Source organism: Podarcis liolepis (assembly GCF_965112155.1).
Source record: "Podarcis liolepis genome assembly, chromosome: 4".
NCBI classification, from domain to species: Eukaryota; Metazoa; Chordata; class Lepidosauria; order Squamata; family Lacertidae; genus Podarcis; species Podarcis liolepis.
In genome coordinates this window covers 60,670,031-60,697,673 of record NC_139558.1, presented here as the reverse complement: position 1 = coordinate 60,697,673, position 27,643 = coordinate 60,670,031, and the positions used below count along the sequence as shown (strand labels likewise).

Here is a 27,643-nt window from a genome sequence, read left to right as displayed (position 1 = left end):
GGGCTTTAGATAGTGAAGTAAGAGATAGGGCTGGATTAGAGCAATGATCAAAAGATCTATCTGACAAAACTCTAAACGTGGTCAGGCTCAGTTACAGACTTGTTTCCAGCAGCAACAGCTTATTCCACAAAAAAAGTCTACTCTTAGCAAGACTTTGCTCTCTGTTTTCTGCAGGTATGAAGGACTTACATAAAGAATGAATAGGGCACAAAGGCTAACAGCTCCATGGATCTACAATGTGCATTGCATTGCAATCCTACAATGCATGCACAGCTTAATTTTTTTTAAAAACCATTTGTTTTGATCATATACTCGACACACAGCAGTAGATCTTGAGATCTTGCACCCTCTTTGTAAAGGGTGTACACTTCTGTACACTTAACAAACCTAACACACTGACACACCCACACACCTGTTTATTACCCAGCCAGTTCCTATGAACATATTCCACTCCCCTGATTTTTACACATTCCATCAGTGCTTCCAACCACCACACACATGCCTGCAACTTCTGGGAGAAGCCTGTTGCTACAAAGAAGAGTTATAAAACTGTCACCCACTTATGGGTCATCACATTTTTATACATCACTCTTAAATATTCTAAATAAAAATGAATACCTCATCTAGGAAGCCAGTCACACATGGATAAAAAACATCCCAGAAACCAATGTTTGTTTATCTGAGCGCAAAGAGAGGGGTTGTGCTTCTTCTCAGGTGTATGCATGGCATTATGCGTGTTTCCCCATATATCTGCATGTATATGTCAGACCTCTGTAGAAAGGGGTGCCTTGCACATATAGGTGTATGTGCAAAGGTTTTCTCTGAGTCTGGAAGTCTCATGCTTGTGCTGTATGTGCAGGCACTCAATGAGGATCACATCAGTGTGTGGGAAGGACTACTCATCCGGCTCTGCTCCTGGCTCCCATATTTAGAACATAGGAAGCTGTCTTGTACTGAGTAGAACCACTGGTCCATTCATGTCAGCAATGTCTACAGTGACTGGTGCTGGCTCTTCAGGATTTTAGACAGGGTTCTCTCCCAGCCCATTCTGGGGAATGAACCTGGAACCTTCTGTCCCTTTTGATTTCCTTGGGAGAAATGCATTTCATATTCCGGCAATTATATTGCCCTAAATTATATTTATTTAATTATATGATGCATATGATGTTGTTAAAACCATATAAGTGGTAGTCAAAAATTTATAATAAAGCATTAAAATTATTGATAAGTTAAGAATAAGTATTTTAAAATATTTAAATTATCAGAAGCATTAATGAACTATACCAGGAATTTGTAAGAAATAGCACATTTAGACTTTTAATATTTGGGGTACACAAATAACTGCATGGAGTTAATTACTTAATGTTACACAATGTGAAATGTATAAGCAAGTATAAACTCATGAAGAACTGTATAGGTTTAGCAGTGCCTGAAGGTGCAAACTGTTAGCTTGCCATTTCTCTCTGAAATAGCTATGATTTTCTCTACACAGGTTTCTGAATCACTGCAGTGTAGACCCCCACTTTTAAGACTTTGAAAAAAACACCCTGAATGATATCTAAAAGCGGAAAATTGGCAATTCAGAGTTCTAAACAGAAAAGAAAAAGGTTAGCAGCAATGCCTTTCAGGGATACTAAAAGGAACTCACTGCAATCTATCGCAAAAAGAAGCACGCACAAACACACACACACATAGGATACAATCCAGTTCCCACTGAAGCCAGTGGCAAAATTTCCATTGATTTTAATGCTGCTAGATGGCTATCATAAACCTAAATAGAAATGTGTGAGTTTAAATTGGGGAGGAAGCAGTATAGTGGAGATGGATAATCTGAGGTAAATGCATGTGGAAGGAAAATGCAGGTAGAAAATGTAAGAATAAATGGAGTAGAATTTGTCATAAGAAATTTAAGGAGAAAATGTAATGAAGCTGAGAAAAAGAATATAAAATGAAGAGGATAATGGCAGTAAAAACATAGAAGTGTAGTCTGGCAGGAACTCAGTTTCCATTTTGCTGTGCTAGAATGAAAGTTAATCATCTGATACCCTTCCTGCTCTTCCTGCTCCACAAAAAGGGATCAGGTTGAAGACAAATGGGTGAGGCATTTGATCTCTGTGAATTCCTATCTGAAGTGACCTAATCTCTACCTCTTGGACTAATATTGGATTAGCACTTAGCTACCCACCAAACTTTGCACTTTTGCAAATGTTGAAAAGCAGTTTTTAGTGGGACATGGAGACCATGGAGACATAGTAAGTATTGGGTATTGCTCTCCAACCTTGGAGAGGCAAGCTGTATTCAAAGATTGCCACTGCTGGCCAACCAACCACCTGCCCGCCACCCTCTGCATTGACTAGCTGTGTATAAAACGACCCCCAATTTTTGCCTAATTTTTAAGCGAAAAACATTGTCTTATACATGAAAAAATACAGTACATGTCAAATACATTTGTCTGTGAAAACTCAACATTTTCCTGTATATTCAAAAATCCCATTATTATCCTATGCCTTGTTAAGTTATGGTGTGATTCAGACAGAAACCATATATATTTATTCATGCCGGATGAGCATTTGGCTCCCTCCTGACAGGCAGTTCAATATGCATGCTCTGTGAGTCAAGCAATATTAAAAAATAAGGGTGGCATAGCTTCTAGATTATCAAAGGTCCAACCCTCAAGTCAGTAATAAAATTCTCATTAATTCTAACACATCAGTCTACATAATGTAATATAGTTGGTGGCTGGGACCTGGATCTAGTGTAGCACAGTGTAGTCTGGATCTAGTGTAGTCTAGCCTTAAAGTTCTAAACTGACTTAGATAATATATCTGGAATCATATACAATGGACAGTGAGCAAAATGCTATCCATTCCACTGCCCAGCATGGTAAAGGTAAAGTTAAAGGACCCCTGGAAGGTTAAGTCGAGTCAAACTTGACTATGGGGTGCGACGCTCATCTCGCTTCAGGCCGGGGCAGCCAATGTTTGTCTGCAGACAGCTTTCCGGGTCATGTGGCCAGCATGACTAAACCACTTCTGGCACAATGGGACACCGTGATGAGTGCCAGAGTGCACAGAAATGCCATTTACCTTCCCACTGCAGCAGTACTTGCAGTGGTATGCTTTCAAACATGACCAGCCATTCATCAAGACTTAATCAGGGCTGCAAATTTTAGTTGGTTTAATTGTTAGACTGACTAAACAAAACAAAAAACACTTTTTATTGACTAAATGTGTCCATGATTATTTTTTAATATGAATACAAGTAGTTTTAAAAAATCTGAATGGCAAGCACTATAATAATGAGTATCATATTGTTTCACATAGGAGAAGATGCTTCTTCTAAGATGATGCCTGCTATGACTTAAAAGTTCATCATTTAAAAGCAAAGTATCCTTCATGTTTCAGGCTGAGAGTATTATCCATATTCAAACTAAATCAAGGATGACCCCCAGGTTGCCACAATGCAGGCAGCATTGAACTTGTGGTGGGTAGCAGAAGTAAGAGAAGGCATGTCAGCACGGAATGCATCTGTGTATTAATGCTGATGCGGGAAAAGCAATGGAGTTTGAAGTGCTGTAAGAGCATGTGCTGTCCCCTGGCTGGCCTCTCCAACTTTTGCACTGCCCCGTGATGCAGTGTAAGTTAGCTGGTTGCTTCATGCTCAAGTAGGAATTTTGGCCTTGTGAGTTTTCACACCTACTCTGCACAGCACCATCTGCTGACAGGCAATGCTGCAGTATAAATAGGCTCAGGTTGGCCTCAATTTGGGCAGGGTTGTGCAGGAAAAGACAGTGACAGTGTTTGTGAATCCAGCCTGCAGAACTAGTGAGGCCAGTCAGGCCTCTCCATTTGGTTCACCAGGCCATTTTGACTAGGCCAAGCCAAGCCATTCCTGCTTCTGAGTGCCAGTTGCTGGAGCCCAGATTCTGTTCATGTTCAACTTATAGAATCATAGAATCGTAGCACTGGAAGAGGCCACAAGGGTCATCTAGTCCAATTCCCTGCAATTCAGTAATCTTTTGACACTGACTGGCCACTGTAAGAACATGATGCTGGATTAGAAGGGACACACACACACATACACCCTCTGGTATTATCTGTTGAGGGAATACCCCACCCATTCTTCATCTCACATGAGTTCCTTATTCCTTTGTTTCTTTAATGACCAATCACCCAGGCAAACAACTCACAGGAAGCTAGCCTGGTTTAATTAGCTATTAACACTTGTTGGTTCCAGGGATTAATTAGAGTTGTCTGGCATCCAAACTCATAACTGTATGAAAAATAAAATTGCTTCAAGTACTTTAGGGGAATAAGGAATTCCTATTAAAAGAAGCAAGCACCATCCCCTCTCTTCCCCTCCCCCAGGTCCTTTCGAAGTAAGTAGTTATTTACAACACAAGGCAAGAGCTATGTAGAGTGATGAATTTTAGGAACCTAACTGATCATGTAGATGAACGTTCACAGACCCTGACCTGCAGAAAAATCCATCAATTCAGAATCATTTTTTTATTCTTAATTTCCCTTCCGTTTCTACCTCAAACATCCTTGGCATATCTTAAACTTTACAGCACTTCAGTTTTTCATGAATATCTTACAGTTCATGTCACCAAGTTTTAAAAACGGAAGTTTGGCACCAATAAATAAAGATTATGTTTTACCCACTTTCATGCCTGCCATCTAATCTTGCAGCAAGATGAATACAGGATGTGCTGTGCATTTTGTTGAGCTTTAGAAAGGCCACTGTTATTTGACAGAAGTCTTTCTGGTTTGTATTAACTCTGCTAGAGGAAGCAGTGGTAATAAGGAGGCAGAGCAGTATATGAGGTTAAACTGAATAAATTTGCAAGTGTGGCAATATCCATGCCTTTCTAATTTGATTATTCACCCTGTAATATTTCAGCTCCTGAACCTTTAAGTACTATCTGTATTTATTTTTGTAGACCTAGAATCTCACAGAAATGTGAACCTTAGGTTCTCCTTGCAAAATCATCATAAAGATGAATTTTTCAATAATTTCTATCAATGGAATTTATCATGAATTTTGATCATACTGGTAATATTCACTCACATTCTAAAATGATCACATTCCAACCACACAGAGCCTGCTGTATGTAGTCTGGTGCTTCTGATATATCACTATTATTGTCAACTTGAGTCTGGTAAACAGTTGGTCCTGAATAAGTACTATGTGGCAACAGTTGTGGCAGAGATGAAGGTGGGTCTGCAATGCTTTCCTGTGCATGGCAGTTCTGAGTTCATGCTCAAGTTAAATTGCTATCCCATTTCACACAGCAGCAACTTCATTGTAACCACATAGTACTACTGAAAGTTTCAGTGACTGTGTAACTCAGGGTTACATGGCTGCAGGGCTGCTGACTATGTCAAATCGTCCTGTTCTGTACAAACATTTGTTTTTGAGGTATGTACTATTTGCAGCTGTTTTTATTCTAAATTCATGTCTTAGAGCCCTAGAGACAGCTGCTCTCTGCAGTGCATTTTTGGTATGCCTCACGTGAATGCTCTAGATCCTATCTTTCAAATGCAAGCCATACAACAACCATTGCACATTCTAAACTTGACCCATGGGATTTCTGAACACCTATTCATTAAAATGGACAGCCAAACCTAACTTGACAGACGTGACACCTTAAGCATTCCCTGCCTAGCTGGATGAGAGGGCAAGTTCACAAAGAGTGTTAATATTGCCATGAAAACGCAAGCTGTTCAGCCTGACAACGCAATACCACTTTTCCAGTAAAGTCACATTCATTTCACTGTGTGTCAGGCACAGGTCTTTGAAGGCCAAGTTTCACCTTTTTTTGTATCTCTTCCTTGGTGTTTTATTCAGTTACTGAAAAGATATATAAGAAATAAGGAAGCTCATAATAATAAGTCTATCTTTGCACATGTAATTTGACACAATATTGTGTGTCATCAGGTTTAACAATAAGTTGTGACACAAATTATTGACCATTATTTATTTCAGTCACTCCCTCAAGAATTCAGAGATTTTGATTTTCTTTTTAGCCTAAGTCAGACAGACTCAGAAAATCTTTCAAACATATGGAGACTTCTTAACTGACTTTTAATGGTTTTGAAACAGGCTGGCAGTACAGTATCGGCCAAAGGAGGCAGGATCAAGGAACCTTACCTGAGCTAAGATTGAGCCTCTGTACTTCCCAAAATAAAACTAGTGTATCCAAATATGAACACCAGTCTGTAGAGATCAAAACTAGCACAACAGGAAGAATGTAACTTCAGGAGAGGAGAGTTCAAGTTTATAAATCAGAACAAATTAGCATATTTCAATTGTATGACACTTGAGATGGCATATACAGTGGTACCTCGGGTTATAGATGCTTCAGGTTACAGACTCCGCTAACCCAGAAATAGTACCTCAGGTTAAGAACTTTACATCAGGATGAGAACAGAAATCGCGCGGTGGCAGCACAACAGCAGTGGGAGGTCCCATTAGCTAAAGTGATACCTCAGGTTAAGAACAGTTTCAGGTTAAGAACAGACCTCCAGAACGAATTAAGTTCTTAACCCACTGTATATTCTTTACTGTCAATGATACTTCTCCCAGGGCATATACCAGGGCTTCAGAAGACATTTCCTGGTATATCACAGGCAAAAGATCCTCCACTGCAGAGCTGTGGGGCCCCATTATGTGTATGGGGTAATGACATTTTTGGAAATATTGCAGATTACACACACAGAAGGGCAAAGGAAAGAGCACAGTAAAAATACTGGAAGAGTGGTGATGGAGAGAAAGGGATGAAGGGAGATAGTAGCTCTTTGCATAGATTTTTGTAGTATTCCGAGCTCTTGAAAAGCTCCTCATGCCCCAAGCTGCCTTTATCTTTATAAGATAGGTCACCAGCCTTCAACCCAGATGTGGTTTAGATATGGTGGTCACTCTTCTCTACCATTAGACATATGAAAGTACCTGTGATCCTAGGAAAGCAGTAGCAGTTCCGTTTACAAATGTGAGACCTCACATGCCTGATGTTTCTGCCTTTTCTTTCAAAGATATATTTATGTTTTGTAGTGGATGTAATTACTTGAAAATTGGTGGATGGCACCATAGTGTAAATAATTTTAGTACCAATTTTGGTCAATTTATGTTCAAGAAGATGCAGAAATAACTGATTGCTAGTCTATAAAATTCATGGCTACTTTAATTATGTCCTACTAGTACCTGGTTTTCTTCTAAGAAAGTCAAACATTAAAAACAAAATATTCATATGTTGAAAAAGGGATGTAATTTTCCCCCAAGGTTATAGTAACTGGAACAAAAAGAAGCATAAACTCAGTGTCTGTGGGGAGCAGACAGAACAGCAGGCAGGTACATACACTGTTATTAGTATGATATTCATAGTATTTTCCTCAACTTTCAATTTTCACCCTGTGTCCTTGTCCTACCTAGCAGGAATGACTAGCTGTCGCGCTGTACAATTTCTTAACTGTGAAAATATACAATTATATTTTGATACACATCCATGATCCTTTTAATTATCCCCTCCTAATTTGATGAATTTCAATAGAATCCAAAACTAATGGGTAATAATACACATTTGCAGGAGCAGATAAGAAATCCTATGTCATCAATAATCGAAATAAAGATAGAAACATCTGTATTCTGCTCTTTTTATAATTCGAAATGTATAATCTGTAAACTGAAAGAGATAAGCTTAGTGTAGATATTGATTGCCTTCATTTGTAAAGACAATTGCCTAGATTTTCAGCTAGCAAAAATTGTCCTACTGAATTTTAAGGTGAGGGGGAGGTGTGCTTCAGAAATTTAATCCATCTTCTATAAGGTAGTTGTAGTCAAGCTGAAGGGTTTTGTTTTTTCTGCATTTTAATGCAAACTGGCTTCTTTTATACTTCCCAGAATAATACCCAGGTCAGAATGCAGTTATCCTTTGCTTTTCACTCATTTCAGAATTTTGAAGTACAGTTCTCAGCTCAAAAAAGTATTATAGGATAAAATGTGTACCAAAAAGTGTATTTCAGGATCGAATGAATGTGCATTTTATGGTAACATTCATACCTTAAATGGAAATCTGTGGCGAGGGGGAATGATGCAGACACAGGATGGAACGGACTTATGCATGAACACATGTAAACATGGTACAGTCTGGAAATAGTCAGATCTGCTTCTTGTTAGCTGATGCATAATGTTTTACACACATTCAATGCTGGGGAAGAAAAAGGTAAATTTTAATGTGAAAGCTTACAAAATTCTAGGCCAAAATTGATGGGTTTTATAATATGGAAATACTTTGAATTTTGCAGTAAAATATGCCCTTCCTTCTCCAACTTCTTGCTATCCTTGCAAGACCTGAATAAATAATTTTTGATATACGAGACAAGATGAGAACATGGATTCCTTATCATGTACAGCTTCTAATAAAATGTCAATTCTAACTGTGTATGTCCTTGCTGATAGTAATGCCAATTTAGCTTTTCAAATATGGTTTGTGTGCATGTGACTGCACATGTAAGAAATTAAAACACTCATTCAAGCGGACAGGAGTTGACTTTGAAAGCCAAATTACTCCCTTTGGAGCCATTACAATCTATTGTACAAATACCTATTTATGGACTTTTTAATTGGTGGATTATATTCACATACACACTGGAGTATATTTTGAACAAAAGATTTATTGACTCTTTAGAATGGAATGGTTCATCAGGGTAAATATGTACATAATGGTGGGAAGGGTTTCACAATTCTAATTATTGACTGAATAGATTGCATTGGTTAAGTATTTTTATGTACTCTTAGAACTCATGAATGCTCTGAAATTTTGAGGGGGAAGAAATAATACCACAGCTTCCACACGTATTATTGGGAAGGAAAAAAACATTCTACAAACGGTGTTATCAACAATGTATGTGAATTCAGTTTTAAGGGCTGGTGGTGGTAGAGTTAACCAACACTGTCTACAAGACCATTATCTGTTCCTCTTCTGCTTGCCTTTCCAAAGCCGGCATTTCAGCTCATTGGCCTATACCCTATCTACTTTGCAGCTGCCAAAAGCTCTATTCTCATAGATAATTAATACTCCCACCTGCATAAATGCAAATAAGTGTTTGGTTCCTAAGCACAAAGTTACACCTCCAAGAAACTATTGGGAGGATTCCTTTGCCCCATGTAAAAATTGGCGAAATGAGCCCCCAAATTTTTCTGCCTGTAAACAGGGAAAGGAGTTTCAACATGCCACTTGACCAAAGCTATCTTATCCCATAAGAATTATATAATCTGCAAATGTGGTAAATTCTTCAAAGTACCTTTTTTGCTTCTGAAACTTTATGACTCTCTGCTGCTAAACCTTCCTGTTCATAAAAGAACTGTAGCAATCATGCAACTTTTCTTTTTAAAGAATACAGAACATACCGTAGGTGATTATCCTTTAGTCCTATCTCATATAACGATGTTTTATATGGACCTGGTAGATGTAGTACATAGTAATGCCATATTTTGGTTTTATGCTGGCATGCATGTAGTTGTGCTGCATCCTTTCCTGATCATTTGTTGTACAATTACTAGTGAGTTTAAGTACATCACCAGCACCACAGCAGTAGCACTAACGTACAAAGCTAAGTTAAATATAAAGAAAATAAACTTAAGAACATAAGAAAGAACCTTGCTAGACTTTTTAAATGTTTTTATTGTTTACAAGCATGTATAAACTGTTTGATATTTCAAAAATCTCAAAGAGGTGTGCAGTCTAAAAAAATGAAAAAATATATCATCAAAACCTTAAAACAAAAACACAACATAAAACCAAAAAACAGTATAAAAGATGAAAGAGAAATTCAAAAGACTCAAGCACATAAAACAAGGTCTACCTCTATGGGTCAGGAAAAGCCTGAGAAGACCAAAGGCCCTCTATTCCAACATCCTTTTCTCACAGTGGCCAACCCAAGGTGAAAGATAGTTTTTAAAAAACATAATCATAATACTTCAGTAAGATACGGTGCTACCTATATGAATGAAATGAGAAATACAGAAAGTATGGACAGAGAAACAGAAATTATAATATTTTCTTATACTGAAAGTAGAGATCTTTATTCATTTTTTTTACTAACCTAGAACAAACTACTCCACTTCCTAGCGCTTCACCCCCACTTTTCCCTGGGTCATTATAAATGCTAATTAATTCAGGGGGGAATGCAAAGCAATTAGTTAGTTCCAGGACAAAAATTAAGATGATAATCATAATTTTGTGATGGCTATCATCAAAAACGACAGGCTTCACTAAGAAAGGGGGTGGTGGAAAACTTTCACAGGCCTTTGGGGGAATTAGCTTCGGGAAGTCTTATTTGCAGAAATAGTTTCTGTGGCACTTGAGGTTCAGATCAGCTGTCAAACCAAACCATGGTTAAGGCAGCATAGTAGCTATGGCTTTGTTGCAATGTCTGACTTGACTCTTAGTGTTTTGTGCTCTTGTTTTAATTAGAGTTATCATACACGTTAAACTCAAGAGCACAAATGTATCCATAGACAAACTGCGGGAAATCCATGTAGCATGAAACAAACACGGTCTGCTCTTGCAGTAATGGGTGCATAACTGGATAAAAGGCAGGCTTATGTACTTTTCTCACAAAACACCTTGAACAGAGTTTATCATTGTCAAGCATACCGAATAGAAGACCCAACATTGTTTGTATAGATTTTCTCCCCTTCCCTCTCTAAATACTGTGGAATGTTCAGTGGTAGGAAAGTTGTCAGCTAAAGAAGGATGGCTTTGTACACTGAAACACCAGCACTATTAACCTGCTTGAAAAATGCCCAACAAAGGAGAACCATCTGCAGAGTGCAATTGCGCACAGAGTGATGAGAATAGAGATAGTAACACAAATACCATAGCTCATGGGAAAAGCAACTGTTACTGGGGACTAGCTAGCTCTTTCATTCCAAGGGTGACTGACAAGTGGCCGGGGCCCAAATCAGGAGTGACCAAAGACTATACAATGTTCTGCTTTGCAGCATCCTTCATACCAGCAGGTGGAGATGAAAGCGAAATGTTCGTGTTATATGCTCATGGCTGGCAACCACCCACAAGCAATAGAATTAGGAATAAAAACTGGGCTTGTATGCATCCTAGTGGGCTAGTGGGCAGCATAGTTAAAGCATCCAGAATATGTAAGGGAGGGAATGTGATTTATTTTTTATTCTTCTCTCATTTCCTCATTATTTGGTCACTATGTCCCTTCTTGATAAGGCTATGGTCATGCTGAAGGAAGGACAGATAGTTACTCTTTGCTGATGGATTTTGAAGACAGTAGTCTCTCAAACCCAGCATTCCAACCTGTCTGTCAACCTGTCTGCGGTGCTACAAGTGAGTGAGACCTGGAGATGTGGGGCAGCCACTTCCTGATTTCACCATCACGTGCAGTTGTGGTTTGTGTGTTACTACAGAGAGCATATGTGTAAGCATTTGGTTTTTCCCTCTTGTATCAGCACCTTGTCAAAAGCAAGAATATCAGTTATGCGGTATTTGCACACATATTGAAGCTACATGGCACTGCAACAGGAATTGGATCTTACATAGCTGTTATGGCATGAGTGCTGTGGAGTGTATGGAGATTAGTGATGTGGAATCCACCCCTTCCACAGTTCATCCTGAAAATCATTGGGCACTTGGTAGGGAAGCTTGAAAAGCAGTTTTCCCCACTATCTTTGCCCAGTCACTCCTTGGGCAGGGAGCAGCGGCACCAACTATAGGGGGCTCTAGGTACCTGAGCACCCACAATAATTTTGTTGTGGGTTCTCAGTACCCACACTTCAAGGACCCCAACACAACTACCAAGGTCTCGCAAGGCCTCATACAGCATTTCCAAGGTCTCGCGAGACCTCAGAACCCGACTTCCGGTGTGACCGGAAGTCAGGTTCTGAGACTGGGGCACATGCATGGTGTCATGATGTCACACACACTGCGCACCCATAACCTGGGGCCCAAGTTGGCTCCCCTGAGAGGAAGAGCTCACTACCACATTGCAGAGGCCTTGCAAGGTCTTTCTTCAGCTGAGAATGGCATTCAAAATTAGAAGTTCCATTATATGCAGCAAGAAATGATGCTTCATTGATCATTTCCAGCTAAGGTGAGATTTCCCCACTGCCTGTTACCCACTTATGTTTTCCCATGGCTAGGATTCATTTACTTTTCCTTGACAGGAGGTTAGGCAATGGTGAGGACAGAGTCCTGTTTTCAGTTCTACCAGGTTCAAAGGAAGCTGAACTCAACGTGAAATGGGGAGAGTCTTTTTCAAGGAGAAGGGATTGGCCTTTCAAGCTCCCACAATCAAAGTCTCACACCATTTCTAGTTTGAACGCAACCTACAGATCCTAGTGAAGGTGAAGATGAATATATGTGCTTGTTTTGTAATGTTTAATGTTTTATGATGTTTTTATATATGTTGGAACCCACCTAGAGTGGATGGGGCAACCCAGGTAGACCGGCAGGGTACAAATAATAAAATTATTATTATTATTATTATTATTATTATTATTATTATTATTATTATTATTTTGCTAATGAGATCCTTTTAATTAACATATGAATATACAGTATTAGTTTTTAAAATCATGCATTTTAGTTCTGTTGTTAGCTTTTAAAAAGCTTTTGTTGTTTTATATTGTATTTGAATTACTGTATTCATTAGCCCATGCTCTTCTATAATGCAGTTTTTACGGGAAAATAAAGCCCAGTTTATCTCTCCAGTACTTAGTTTGCCCATGGGGAACTCAGATGAATTCTGCACTTCAATTTTAATGGCAGACTCCGAACCTAAAATAACAACAAACAAACAAAAAATACAGCCAAGGTCCTTGCTATAACCATCAAAATTAGGCCACAATTATTATTGTCTTTTTTTAAAAAAAAACTATTTCTGGTTGTTCAGTATTCCTGTTATTTTCTTGTTGTAAAAGGTACAATTTGTGTGCATGCATGTTGAGTCGTGTTGTTGCAAGGACTTCCAGCTTTAATGTTTTCCCTTTAGACTATATTTTATATAAAGCTACTTCAAAGTGAGCATATTGTAGAACTGGTCTTTTAAAAATCTTTTCATAGGTGTTTTGTCCTTTAAAATGATTTTATTCATGGTTATTTGTGAGGTATTAATTGTCTGCTTTTTATGGACATTTCAAACAAGTGAAGTTTTAATTGCTGAACTTTTAACATTTTAAGAATATATTACCTTGACGTTCAAGACACTTACTCAAGAGACACGTGTCTCAGTTATCCCATTTCAAATGATAGAGCTGCTTCAAATGATGAATTAATCTGAAGGCAAGTATAAACAACCTTTGATTCATATACACTGAAACTTGTTATAAGTAACGAATGATTTAGATGGAACACATTTAGCACTGTCTAGCTACCAACATTTATTACAGAAATTCCACAATAGATGAAGCAATGGCAGATAGCATGCCATCAATCAGTGCAGACCACCAAAACAAATTGTGCCTCATAAACTACTTTAATATGTCATGAAGCTTCCAAATATACATCACAGTTCCATTTGTTAAGAAGCTCGAGGCACTTTTTCACTGACAAGTCAAAGACACTTGGTATTTTCATTTACGTGTAATATCTCAATGAATCTAAGAACTCCATTCAAGTAAAATTAGATTTCAGTGATTTCTAGCCTTTGATGCATCTCAGAATTGTCCTACTCAGCACATACATATATTGGTCACAATTTCTGACTGCAAATTATTATTGTTTAAGAAACCTACCACTCTCTGTTAATTTCCCAGTAGAAACCTGCTGACTGCTTTTGAGATCTTAAGCCACCCTTCCCACTGTCCATGCAAAATGCCCTACTGATAACTATTCTTTTAAGAAAAGTCCAGATCTTTAGAATTCAGTTACTGATGGTTCCAGCAACTCATGCTTTCAAGTACAGAAGATGTAGGGCATTCGGTTTTCTCCATCCAGTGTTTTTAGTGGATTTTAAACCTAATCTGGAAACAAAAGAGAGGCTTCCAGTGCAGGGATGGAGAACTGTCTATGTTTCATCCAGCCTGCCACATGGGTTAGATGGGAGTCCACTCTAGTTGCTAGGCTATGTTAGAACACTGCCTCCGATCCTATGTCTGAAACAACAAAGGATCGAAAAATGTTAGCTCAGATCCCAGTTCAGGAGGTTTGCTTTCCAGTCAGGAGAAGGTTTTAAAAATAACAGCAACTTCATCTCACTGTATTATATATTTTAGGTGAAAGTCTAGTACTAGCGACACACTCGCATCACCTTGCCTGCACTTCTCAAAGTTCTCTAATCCAGTGACGGAAGAGTTTTTGCTGGGATGCAGAACCCCTTTTGAGTACACTGTTGTTCTTTCTCTCATATATCAAATCCTTCTCATATTTTTAGGCATTACTATGCCACTGATCTGAATGCAGAGGTTTCTGTTGAAAGCAGTCTATCGTTCTGAATAAAAAAATAAATGGTAAAATACATTTCTAAAGACAAATTCTGCCATTACTTTCTCAGTACTAATTTTTACTTTGACATGATAACTTCTCAAGGAAAAGATATGACAAAAACAATATGGAAATTAAGTCAACGGTTGTTTTCTCCAAGATATGTACCAAGATGTAGAAGAAACAGCTGGCAGGCTGTCTGATTAGGAATTCCCTCCCAAGTTTCATATCAGGAAAGCCATGACCTCATTAAAGGGGTAGCAACTTTCCTGTCATCCTTCTGATAAAGTCTTGGCAGACATAAAAACAAAACAAAACCATTGTTCCTTACTGTTTTAAAAGACAAGTTGGAGCACCTACCAATAAGCAAATCTTGTAAGTAGCTATACTATTCGGATACAAGCAAACAGTTCTCTGTGCCAATGTACTGCAAAATTACAAAGAATATAAATGTAAACAGTATTGCAATCTCAAGGCAAACTAAAAAGAATGAAATATTGGCACATTGCTAAGACACAGTATATGCATCAGCTTAGTTAACCACTGAAGGTTAACCACTGAAGGTACAACATTTTAGAAGACATTTTATGTCTAAAAGTCCATATGGGCAATAGAATTACAGTGGTACCTCAGGTTACAGACGCTTCAGGTTACAGACTCCGCTAAGCCAGAAATAGTACCTTGGGTTAAGAACTTTGCTTCAGGATGAGAACAGAAATTGCACGGCGGCGGTGCAGCAGCAGCGGGAGGCCCCATTAGCTAAAGTGGTGCTTCAGGTTAAGAACAGTTTCAGGTTAAGAACGGGCCTCCAGAATGAATTAAGTTCTTAACCCGAGGTACCACTGTATCTATAAGCATTAGTGTAATATCACAATTTTGAAATACAGCAATACCGTATGAGTCAGAAGTGCCAGCCTGGACCCGGACTGTGGGTGTCCAGGGCCATGGGTGCCATGCAGTGTGCATGACACTGGCACTGAAATCTGTGGGAGCCTGGCCCCTTCACAGGGAATTTTGTGGGTGCTCAGGCCCCCAGGGCCCAGGCAGTTGGCACCTATGGTATGAGTGGTGGAACAATAGACCACCGTGCATGTCTAAACTGAGTGTATGTTTACAGGAAGCTGCCTTATACCACATTAGGATATCGATCCATCTAGTTCAGTATTGCCTACACTACAGCTGCTCTCCAGGGTTTCAGAGATTATTCTTTCCCAGCCTTACTTGGATATGCCAGAGATTAAAACCTGGGACCATTTGTGTGCAAGGTATGTAGTGCATCACTGAGCTATGGCCTTTTCTTGTTATGATCATCATATTATGTGAGACCATGTACCTGTACATGTCCTCATGTTCTCCTGAGTCATGGAAATTAGACACTTGCAATCACACATAAACACAGAATCCTATACACCACGGTGGGCAGAAGGTAGATCTCTGTGATTTGCAGTAGATTGGTAAGAATTTCTGACTCCCAGTTGTTTAACAACAGCACCAACAAAATGGCTCTCTTCCAAATCATATGGCTGAATTGAATAAATCTTGAGGCAACCAGGAGTAATTTTTTTATGGAAGGACTGAAAATTCTGTTCATTTCTGTTATTCAAACCAAATTCCTGGGATCAAAATTTTTTGATTCAGTAAAACCTTGTGGTTCTACTGAAAAACAAAACAGATCCCCTAAGCCTGAAGTCTTTCCACCACTGTTGTACACAAAGTGTGGGGGGGGGGAGGTATGCACTACATAGTCCCAATCCTGTGCTCAAAGTATTATCAGATTTCAATACTTTAAGCCTCAGAACTGACACCAAAATTAGCAATATTAAACCTATTTGATAAAGGTAAAGGACCTCTGGGCAGTTAAATCCAGTCAAAAGCAACTATTGGGTGTTGTGCTCATCTCATTTTTCAGGCTGCGGGAGCCGGCATTTGTCCATAGACAGCTTTCTGGGTCATGTGGCCAGCATGACTAAACTGCTTCTGGCGCACGGAGGACCATGACAGAAGCCAGAGTGCATGGAAACACTGTTTACCTTCCTGCCACAGTAGTACCTATTTATCTACTTGCACTGGCGTGCTTTAGAACTGCTAGGTTGGCAGAAGCTGAGACAGAGCAAAGGGAGCTCACCCCGTCATGCGGATTTGAACCGCTGACCTTCCAATCAGCAAGCAAGAGGCTCAGTGGTTTAGACCACAGTGCCACCCACCGCCTTTATTAAACCTATTAATGATGTATGAATAATACAGCATCACGCTATAATGCATAACCAATTCATATGATACCATCAACAGGATTGCATAGATGGTACAAAAAATATGGTTTCCACTCATGGCAAACAATTTGTCCATTTTATCATGAACAATTCCTCCTATCTAATTTTTATCAACTAATCATAAACACTTGAATTTGTAGTTCTGGATGGTGTTGGACAAAGCAGGAGCAGTTTGAAAAATGCACATTATGGAATAATAACCATGAGTTTAACAAAGGGCTTGCTTATCTGATATAAAGCATAGTGCTCCACTGACTGAGACAGCATGCAGTGTTTTGTTTAATCAAGAACTAATATGTCACGACTCAGTAGTGTTTGATTTCTCCCTTGTGTTTTATTTTGATGCTAGAGGGTTGAACTTTCCCCCGCTTAGTGCTTGATTGTTGACACATCAAAATACCATCATAATTAACCATGCCATGTCCTGCATGTTTCTGAAACTGGGTTTTTAACTTCATTTCCCCCCTTTTGCTAAGAGAGTTGTTGGTTGCTTTGAAATAAAGAATTAGACAAGACAGCTACATAGAACATTTAGTGATATACGAGGCCAAAATCCCACATCAGTCTTGGCAGCTGTGATAATGATGTATAATTTAATTGAAGCTATACTGTGATCCTCAGTAGTACTTCAAACCTTTCCCCTTGTTTATGCATTATTCAGACTAATGGCAACCCTGAAATAGAAAAAGCTTCTTATCTCTTAAAACTTTTATTGCACAGAGTTCAAAATGCACAGAGCTGAGTGCTGGTCTCAGAGCTTTAATGCAAAGTGAGGGGATGTTGTTTTAAGACCATTTTAGCATCATCGTCCTGACAGAAAGACAGACGTGATTAGATATATTCAATTCTAGGAAAGCATTATTTCTGAATTTAGCCCATGCAGTAGGTATGGTTCCATATGCTACTCAGTATATAGGCTCCTATGTTCAAAGTTTCTACTCTGTCAAATGTTTTGAAAGTGGGATACCATTTAACATGTTAGCTATAGTGGTATTATTCGTGCCACCTCCATAATTGGTCTTCTTCCACACTGGGTAATGACCACATCTATTTCCCATGATGGAAGAGTGTATAGCAGGATAAGAAATATATAATATAAATCCTTTTTTCTCTAGCATGGTTTGCAACCACATAATCTGCTCTAGCCATGTGGGCAGAACTATGTGGATCAGCACCTGTGGTACTTCAATAGTACATAAATCAGCTCTGTATCTGACCATTGTTGCTAATAAGCCTATGAATTCTTCTGAATAGGAATACTTTGCACTCCTTGAAGGGAAAAGGTACCTTTGGTTTGGCTGGTGAGTGTCATATGTAAGTTGAGCTGCAGAAGCATAAACACATGATCAATCTTTCCATCTCATACACAGCTCCCCAAGCTAATCTGCAAGGACCATAATGAAGTCTAATTGCAAGTTTAATTTAGTGAGTGTAAATAGCAGTTAGACTTCCCAGGTTGGAATCCCCACTGATGAAGTCTTACACACTTGCAAACTTGTATGTGGAACAATGGGAAATGGCTCATTCCCTGCTTGTTGGCTTCCCATAGGCATCTGGATGGCAACTGTGTGAAACAGGATCCTGACCTAGATAGCCATTTGGTCCAAACAAACACGACTATTATATTCTTTTGAATTTGAGAGGGGGGACACAGAAGGGGGTTCTAAAGGTCCAGCACAGTATACTGCTGCATGTGTGCCAAGGATCCCCAGAGTCTATCTCTGCCTGTCCCTCAATACAGCACTGGAGCATAGCAGAGAAATATGAACTCTTCTTATTTGTGCAGCAAGGGTAGTAGCCAGTAGTGGAAGTTCTAGTAGATTAGCTCATCAATATGGGTGGCTGGATCTAGCCCATCATTATATTGCCAACAGTGATGAGCCAGATGCTTTTTGAAGCTGGCAAAAAAACCAAAACCAAACATTAAAGGTATCCTGCATCTGGTATACCTGGCCCTTCCTCTGCCTTGTATTCTGTTTGTCACCTTGGACAAGGGACTTTGACAAAGCACTGATCTCAGAGGCCTCACTAATTTGACTTCCTTAAATACATTTTGCAGGAACAAATGTTAAATTAAAGGCGTGGCTCGGTGTTTGGAGCTCATACTCATCCCCTACACTGCATTCAATTTGTGGTTTTTTTCTTAAGGCACTCTGTCTAATCTAAACCTTCTCTTTCCAACAGCAGCCAACCCAGCACAGCATGTAGACAACCATATTATTCTTCTGCTTGCTCCCAGTAGAGTTATACGGACTCTGAGCATGGAGGTTCTATAAGCTATTATAGCTGATAGGTGGATTTCCATGGCAAAGCAGCTAAGAATAGCTTTGGGTGATTGGAGCTAACCAATGATGTTCAGAAGGAGCAGCCTGGCAGAGTGCATGGGTCTTGCATCAAGCCCACTTGCATCAAGACCCGACATCCAGGTCTTGTCATAAAGTAGGTCTCTAAATCCTCCCCCCCCCCAACTCACATTCTAAACCAAAAGATATGTCAAACCTATCTTTCTGCTTTGTACATTCATGTATGGATGTTGTAAATTTAACTTATCACTAAAATTGCTCTTGAAAAAATACAATCATATTTTTTTGATTTTGCAGATGGAGCAAAGCATGTTGAGAAAATTGACTTTTACAACACACTTTAAAACAAAAACAACTTTGTATATTACATTACGAGCAAAGTGGAATTACTGTGTTCATTGTTTGGGAAAGGGATGGGAAAGAGTAATACAGATACTGTAAATCTGCATGAATAATACATGATATTATCCCATATTCGCAGTGCATGTAGCTTATTCTGCAAGAGCCTTGCTTTTTATAGTACAGGTAAGCATTTCCAAGGGAGACAATTCAGTGTTGGCTGTAAAAGTGAATTTATAAACTGGATACAAGCACTAAATATGATACAGAGAAAACATATCACATTCTTTGGTATTCTAAAGGCAGAAAGACTCCTCCTTCACTCTTAATTTTAGACTGAATCAATAATCCATTTCCTTTTGCTTATGTTATTTCAAAAGGCTACGACTTATCTCTAGGAAGGAAATCCTCTCTCAGTTACATGAGCCACAACCTCCATCTTATATTGTTTAGATTCACTGTGGCTCTCATTTAGTCAAATACAAACCCCAATTCAGCCTCCCAAAGCATTACTTCTAGACCAGAGTACTGTATGGTGTTATTCAGCATATTTTAATACTGCTAATCACAGGACAATCGCCTCCAGTGGTTTTATATTGCTATTAAACAATAGTAATGATAAAATGAAAGGTTATGGAACTTCTTAGGATAATTTCAATGGAATTGGAAATAAAAATAATTTTAAACCACTTAATACTGTGGGACTAAGAAGACAAGAAAGACAGGAACTGGCTCTAGATTCAGGTAGGAAGCCGTGTTGGTCTGACGCAGTCCCAATAAATAAATAAAAATAAAAATTTTGTCCAGTAGCACCTTAGACACCAACTAAGTTCAATACGCTATCCTGTTTAAAAACATCTCCACAACTTGCTCAATACCAATAACTAATTCACCGAGAACTAGTCCATTCAACTTATTCAAAGTTGCTGTAGTATTAAAGTCAGGCTAGAAGCCCAAACGTCTGAATTACACAGGAATGTCTGCTGCTGAGCGGGAACCATACTATTTACCTAATACTGGCAAGTTTGGCAGAATCAAATACCTTGGTTTGCAGGTACAGAAATTTATTTATTCATTTATAAATAAATAAATAAATAGTGGCACAGTTCTATGCTTTTCTGATGTTTGTATTTTTATGTTTTTACCTGTCATTCTATTATGTTGATTTTACTATGTACACCCATTTAATGTACATTGAATTTTGTGTACAAAATAAATAAAGTTTGAAATTATTTAACCAGGCTTTAACCAATATTTTTCCCCTTCAGAAAGGCACAATCCAGATCCAAGACCTGCTGAGACAAAGTGAGTTTGAGGCAGATATTCGGTTGGCCCAGCTCACCTGGGGCTTTCCCTCAACCTAGCTGAGCCTGGACAATGCTGGCCCAGAAGGCAGTTGCCTCTCTCCAGTTTGGAATGGAATGGTTTGTGGCCCATTTGAAGCAAAATCAGTCAAAATGCTTTTTTAGGAAAGGAAAGGAAAAGAAAAGAAAAGCCACTACAAAATGTTTTCCACTGAAACTGCAGAAAGATACCAACAGATATTCTTTTAGATGAGTGGAACTGAGATGCAATAAGGCATTTTGCAACAGGAACAATTCCACTAAATATCACTGAGTACAAACAATGGCAGTGGAGAATAACATTTTACCTGCCATCAAAAGCACCATGGTAGTATAGTTCTTCAAATGGACTCTTTATGGAATCTATATGAAGGTTAATTCAGCACACTTTTTCTATCACCTGGAGAGTGCTCTAACCCCCACAGCCAAGAATTCCACTAGTGGTGCAAATTAAAAGCAATTGTCAGCATGTTGTTGGATTGCACAAAGGACAGTTATTGAATCATGGTTAACATACCACTGCTGGCCTTTCAGCTTTGAGGATGTGATCCATAGTACTTCCCAAGTGGTGCCTGCCAGGCAAGGGGATAGTCTATATGGTGTATCATTGGTCTTTACATCATAAGAGTAACTATAGATAATAATCTGCACTCAGAGAATGTATTGGAACAAAACTTAACTTCATCCAGTAGAAAAATACTTTCTCCATCAAATGAAGAATCCTTCCTTTAAAAGAAGTGTCTGTTGGATCCACCCCAAAGTATCTGGGGTTCAGCACAAATCCCCCTCCAAGCTTGCAGAGTGCTCAGAAGGATGGCTTAAGGTGGAAATGCATTTGAGAACCGTTGGGTTGAAAAAAATAAAATAAAATCCCTAAGATCTAGGGACTTAGACAACTGGAGTGTGGGAAGTACTTGGCCTGGGCTGAATTTCCAGTTCACCAAGGTGAGCTATTGCCTCTCTGACTGCAGTTAAGAAGGGGAAGTAGATTGGTGTCCTGCCCCAGCCAAATGGAGGCCTGCCTGCTACTATTCCACTTGCTCTGTGGCTGCTGCCTTTTGCTGTCAGCATCATTATCCCATTGCACACAACCCTACGAGTGATGTCACCACTTTGCCACAACTCCTCCTGAGGTCCCTTGGAGTCAACAGGGTCTTCAGACTCAGTGAGGTATTTTGGGTGATGTGGCACAAAAGTGTTACTGTTTAAGGTGTGAACATTTGCTACTTTAAAGCAATTTGAAACTTTAAAGCAGCAGCAGCAACAACACTCTCTGGAGCCATCTCTCCCTCAGTGCCTAACTTTGAGGAAGAACCTTACGTTTGTCACAGCAAGACATAGTGGGGGCAAGATGGCCTAGAAGGGCCTAGGAGTGTCCGCTGTTTAAAGCAGCAAGAAGTTGATGCATGGGAAATGAGGAGAGGAAGAGTGGTTCCTTCGTGGATGCTATGAGGCATCTGCTCTGCCTCAGGCTGAAGATGTCTCTACTGGTGTGGTGAAAACCTGCTAACTGGGGCACAGAAAGAGGTGTGCTGAGACTGGTTGATACAATATTGCATCCTTTGTACAACAGACTGCAGCTCCACACAGTAATGCTAGGGGAGTTTAAAAGTTGAGTTGCTCATAGTGTTGGCAGACCCTACCCAGAAAGATTCACTGTTGTGGCAAAATTACATGTTAATTTTTTTATTTTTAAGAACAGATTTTCTACTTCTTGATAAAGTTATAGAATGAAGGAAGATACTTCTTGCTCAGTTTCTGTAGAGGTGTACAAAAAACTGAAGCAGGAACCGACCCTCCCCTTTTGTGAAATGAAAACACACCCAAATTGACTTGATCTAAGAGCTGCTCAACAGTGGCATGGCAAGGGCTTGGACTAGATGACTCTTGGGATACCTTCCAAGTCTACAATTCTATTAATCTGTGATTCTTTGGTTTGTGCTTTGGCTCCTGTAGAGCCAGGATGATAGCTTAATTGATTTTAACAGGAGAATTAAACATGCTTAAACCTTGCCCACTGAAACCAATGAGAGAATGTAATTTTTATTTTGGATTCTGCCCATAAAAATACAGGAGAGAGCAGTGCTATTTTTCTAGAAAAAAAGAGGTGCCGGGATTTACCATAAACTCACCCTTGCTGTCTTATACAGTCATACCTTGAGTTGCGTTTGCTTCATGTTGCGTTTTTTCTGGTTACGAACGTGGCAAATCCAGAAGCATGCAGGAGCGATCTGCATACTTCGTGCATGCACAGGAGCGCTCTATCGCAGCACATGCACGCACAACAACCCCCACCAAACAACCCCCCCCCAAATAACAACAACCCCTTATCTGCCTTTCATTAAGTCCCTTATTCAATCTAAGGAGCCTTTATAAACCCTTTATAAACCCTTAGTTTCATATTACTCAAATGTATTTATCTTTGTCCTTAAAGCATGGATGGTCAAGAAAATGAAGCAGAAGCTGGTGGAACCAGAACTCAGCCATTTTTTATCATGCAGAAATAGTCACACTTAAAAAGGTGTTTTGAACAAATTAGTGTACTTGTGAGGAGTTCCCCCTGAATGGAATAGCTCTTACAGAGCAGGTCTGGTGTTTTAACTAGCATGTTTAGAGGGTTAATGATGATACACTAATGCTATCAGTAAAAATGCAGTGTGTCTCTGCAGGAATCTAATTTACACAAGCTAGGGACCTGAGTAAAGCAGGCCTCCTGCTGCAGACCTTTGCCTTCCAACAAGTGAAGGGCAGTGGAGATAGGCGATGGGGATGTGACAGAGAAGGCAGCTACCATATTTCTACTCAAACCTCACATTGTTATAATTGTGTGGGGCTTTAAATGCATGCATAAGGATATGCTGACAGGATAGAATGGATTATAAAGTGAACAGACAAGCGTCCTGTTAGTTCCAGAAAGACAAAGTTCATTTGTCCTCTTCTGCTGTGTAACATTCACTTTCTACAAAAATCACCACTGTTATGAGGAGAACCACTCTTTGCTTTCATGTGTTAGTACATTTAAATTCTCACAAATACGACACTGAATCCCATTGTCAACTGGCAACCACTGAAGCCAAGATTGAAAAAGAAGAAGCCTGGAAGTTCAGCCAAATGCTCCAATTTAAAGCTAGCCATCAGAAACCCTACTTGATACAAATCCAGGTCCTACAAACCTTCCTAATTAGTGAATCATATGCATTCCATATTGTGAAATCATTTACACTTCCAGATTACTCTGAACAAAAACTCATGTATAAACCGTCAAAAATCTTGATTACTTGCACGTTGAGCTTTTGAGGCTCTTGCACACAGCATATTTACTAAAGTTTCTGCAAACACACACCATAACTTTCCAAATTATAATTCTGAATTCAAAGCTTATAGGGTCAAAGCTCATTACCATTAAGCAGGAAGAATTAGCCTCTTGGTCACATCTTCCTCAAGTGTACATAGAAAAGGATTCAGAATTTAATCAAACAATCAGAAAAGGAAGCATATTCAAACACAGAACTATAATAAAAGAAATCTTTAAAAAGAAAATTTAGCCAATTAGAATAACCTGATTTTGAGACATGCTTAGCAAATTAATTTCTACATAAAAGCAATCAAAGTGGCAGTAACTCTGTGTCTCAAGCATTCAGACCTCAAATAAGTCTTCAGAGTAAGGTGGCTTTGCACAAATATTCATTACCACAGTGAAGTCAGCTGATTTGGGATGTCTGAGCTTTCCCTACCACAGACAATCTATTACCACATATTGAAAAGCCACAGAGCTGCTTTTTGCTAGCATGTTACTTTAAATGTTTCACAGTAAAAATAAAAAAAATCCCACATCTCTCCCCCCGCCCCCCCCCAAATTCAGTGTTGTAAATTCATATGCTAAATGACATAGGCATAGTAAAGATTACTCTTTTATTTTGCAAATCATATCATTCTTCACAAAATATTCTCTGCTAAAACCTAGCACAGATTCAACATAAACCACTGTATTTTGCATGGCTGAAAGCATATGCAACATATACATCTTTTTCCATTTTAACATAGTGGCTACATTCAGACATATTTTGGAAATGAGCCAAGCAATCTCTCCTCATGTGTGGCTTAGTAAAAACTTGCTAACATAATCCAACTATAGTCTGTCTTAACTGGCAAGATATGGTTTGAACGAGCAAATAAAAGCTGGAAAACTTACCAGGATCAAACTGAGGTTGCTATCTGGGGTGTGAGGGCTTGCTGAAACCACAGAATGACAAACTATGGTTTGATTAACCCAGGAAGTCATTTATTAGGCAGCATTAGTTAGTAAGGAGGATATAAACACACAACTAGTTTCTAGTTTGGAGGAGCAGAACCATGGAATCTGAATGCTACCAGTAACATCCTAGTTTCTCCTTTCAGGCATTCTGCGCCCAGACCATTCAGCACACTTTTATTCACCAAACACTCATTTTCCACCATGATGCCAAATATAGTCCAAATGCCTTCAAAAAATGTCAGAATACTTTTGCCTGCACGTTTGCATAGCAGAGCCTAAACTTGTAAAAGTTGTAAAATGTGATTCCCATGGCTTGAGATTTATTTTACAGGTTTATGGGGGAGGTGGAATCCATCAGAATTTGCTTGTAGTCTAATGCTGTATTCTAGCAAATTTTAAAGACTTTATCTCGAACTAGGAATAGTGTCTCCCAGATCTTCCCATTGTTTCTTTATTTAGACCAGACATGGGCAAACTTGGCCCTCCAGCTGTTTTGGGACTACAATTCCCATCATCCCTGACCACTGGTTCTGTTAGCTAGGGATGATGGGAATTGCAGTCCCAAAACAGCTGGAGGGCCAAGTTTGCCCATGCCTGATTTAGACGTTTCTTGAGTCATTACTTTGGCAGCTCCTCTGCTATGGATTTAGTGAGAACAACACAATTTCGTCCTCTGTCGTCCCCTTCTCCTTGTGCCCTCAATCTTTCCCAACATCAGGTTCTTTTCCAGACAGCTCATACAAAGTACCTCTATAGCAAGTGTGGAAACCTTTGGCCTTCCAGATGTTGCTGAGCTACATATCCCATAATCTGGGCCATGCTTCCTGGGACTGGCAGTAGCTGTAGTTCATGAAGGATTTGGAGGACCAAACTTCCCCACACCTGATCTACAGAAACTGTCTGAAAGATGCATAATACTTATAAAAAGCATTTTATAATGGGCTTGTGGGTAAAAAGATTTGCATGGCATTCAGAAGAGTAATGATGGAATAACAAAAAGGTTAGCATTACTTATGATTTGTTTCTCTTTTAAAAAAAAAACGGTTTTAAAGATTAAACCATGAAACCAAAGTTTCACTCCCTTCTTCCGAAGAATTCCTAGAGGTGTTTACAAATGGCTTTTAAAAGCTATAATGTGGTCCTTGAGTATTTATCAGAAAATTCTTTGAGTTGTTAAGAGTCTAAAATCAAGGGTATTTAGAAGTTAATGTAACTGCCTTTTAAAAAATTACTAAAATGGGGAAAGCCAAAATATCCACATAGCTTTCTTAGGCACCTCAATATGCATGTGGGGTAGTTCATCATTTGGAATATTCTGATTATTTATTTATTTATTTTATTTCTATATCGCCCTATATCTGAAGGTCTCAGGGCGGTTCACATTAAAAATCACTTACGTAAAATCAAAACGAAAACCAGATCCCCCTCCCCAAAAAAGAGCCAGCATTTTAATATCTCTGAATATCTGATCTCTTAGAACATTTAACAGGCAATTTCCATGGGTTGATTCTATTTGTAGTGCTAATTAAGAAACTTTGGTTTTGCCTGCTGATTCTCTAATGTTGACAATACTTCACAACTGTTCCAAAGCTTCTTTCCTCACATCTATTTTCCCATAATGAATTTGCTCAGCTTCTAATTTAAGAATCTTCTCTTCAGAATTACAAATCTACTTTCTGACAAGTAATTTTTGGGGATGTGTGGGTTTTTCTAACAGCAACCACTGCAAGCAAATACAAAGAGGAATTCAATGGAAGGTGGCATTGCAAATAAGATAATGGACAACAGACACTGGGACCTATGAATGGTACTGCATTGCAAAGGGCAACATTCTATACTCAGAAAGAAAAAGCAATGGAAAGAATGGACAGGATCAAAAAATGGGAATCAAGGCCACACAATCCTAGATATACTTTGGTATAGAAGAGGTTGGGTTCCATCTGGAGGAGTCGTACTAAAAGGAGCCAAGAAAAGAGTAAAAATGTAAGCACTGTTAACTGGAAAAGCAGTTTGCCCATTGGTTGCTGTATAAACTTTACACAGATATTGCAACTTGGACAAATGGTGCTCCTTTAACTCACACATGTACCAAAAACTGTGGCCCAAGGTTTTTTTTACTGCAGATATATTATGGATAACTATCTGGTGATAAACCAGTAGCAGGTATGATTTTCTCTGATAAATAATAATGATGCTTCCTGATATAAAGCTTTCTCTTTAAAATACGGTAAGTCATGCTAACTACACATCAATTCTGATGAATAGCATTGTGGCCTTTGCATACATAGGTTCTTTAGCAATAGTATTTGTATAGTATAGTATTTCATGTATAGGAAGCCTACACAATATACCTATGTGGAGGCTGAGGGTGGAGCCAGCAGGAACAACTTCAGTTTTCCCTCTAACAAATTATTAATTGTGTATGCTGAACAAAAGTAAAGACTAGCACTTTCCCAACTTCCTCAGTTATGCCTACCTGATATTCTCAATGGCCTACTAGTTGTCAATGGATGCCCAATTTTCTCATGGCATTTGGCCAATTTGGCTTTCACATCTTCTCTTTATATACATGTAAATCCACTGTATCCATTTCCAACCCACATCAAATCTTTATGTGCATACTGAGAAAAGATTTGACAATATGAAAGAAGTAGATGTGATTTCCATAGATTATTATGATGAAT

General features: G+C 39.0%; 1 protein-coding gene across 23 annotated transcripts in view; it reads right to left on the bottom strand.

Annotated features, from left to right (window-relative positions):
- The window catches only part of ROBO2 (roundabout guidance receptor 2), a 799,183-nt gene that overhangs the window by 765,707 nt on the left and 5,833 nt on the right, over positions 1–27,643 (bottom strand). The window lies entirely within an intron of this gene.